Source organism: Gavialis gangeticus, unplaced genomic scaffold, assembly GCF_001723915.1.
Source record: "Gavialis gangeticus isolate Ggan-Ray unplaced genomic scaffold, GavGan_comp1, whole genome shotgun sequence".
In the NCBI taxonomy this organism is placed as follows: domain Eukaryota; kingdom Metazoa; phylum Chordata; order Crocodylia; family Gavialidae; genus Gavialis; species Gavialis gangeticus.
The window spans coordinates 101,034,222-101,034,812 of NW_017729025.1; the positions used below are offsets into that span (position 1 = coordinate 101,034,222).

Consider the following 591-nt stretch of genomic DNA (forward strand, 5'->3'; position numbering starts at 1 on the left):
GGCTTTTCCCTTCCCCCCCCCCCGCCCCCACACCGGGGGGCAGGTGGCAGGGAGTGAGGGGCACCGGGTTGGGGCGAGCCCTCCGCGTTTCCAAATGAGTCCCGGCACAAAAGAGCCTGAGAAGCACTGCCCGAGTCCTGCTCGGAGCAGGGCTGGTTGCCCGCGGCCAGTGGAGCTGGCTCGTCCCGGGAAGTTTGGGCAAGGACCTCAGGAGGGGCCCGGAGAGCGAGCGCGCGGCGGTGCCGGGGGCGCGGGCAGACGCGAGGCAGGGACGCGACTGCACCTCACGCTCCCCGCGCCCGCGCTGCCCTTCCCAGCGAGCCGGGGCAGTCGCAGGCATCCGGCCGGGGAGGAGGGCAGGGCAGGGCAGGGCACCGGGTCCCTAGTCCTTACCTTGCCTCCAGCCGCGCCCCGCCAGGAGCCGGGGCAAGTTTGCGAGGCGGGGAAGTTGGAGCGGCTGCCGCCCGAGCTGGGGGCTGCGAGCAACACGGCTCGGCTCAGACTTGCACTCGCGGCGCCGAGCTCGTGCCCGGCAGCCTGGGAGAGCCGGAGTCGCCAGCTGCGCGCAGGCAGCTCCACCTCCCCGCGCCC

General features: G+C 74.1%; 1 protein-coding gene across 5 annotated transcripts in view; it reads right to left on the reverse strand.

Annotated features, from left to right (window-relative positions):
- TSPAN18 (tetraspanin 18) overlaps positions 1-574 on the reverse strand; it is a 268,022-nt gene extending 267,448 nt beyond the window's left edge. For 4 of the 5 annotated variants that reach the window (XM_019519350.1, XM_019519351.1, XM_019519352.1 and 1 more), the window contains exon 1: positions 394-573. The gene's annotated coding sequence lies outside the window, so the exon portion shown is untranslated. Of the gene's footprint in view, positions 1-393 lie in introns of all 5 variants that reach the window. The other variant, XM_019519353.1, reaches the window with a different exon arrangement.
- Between the last annotated feature and the right edge of the window lie 17 nt (positions 575-591).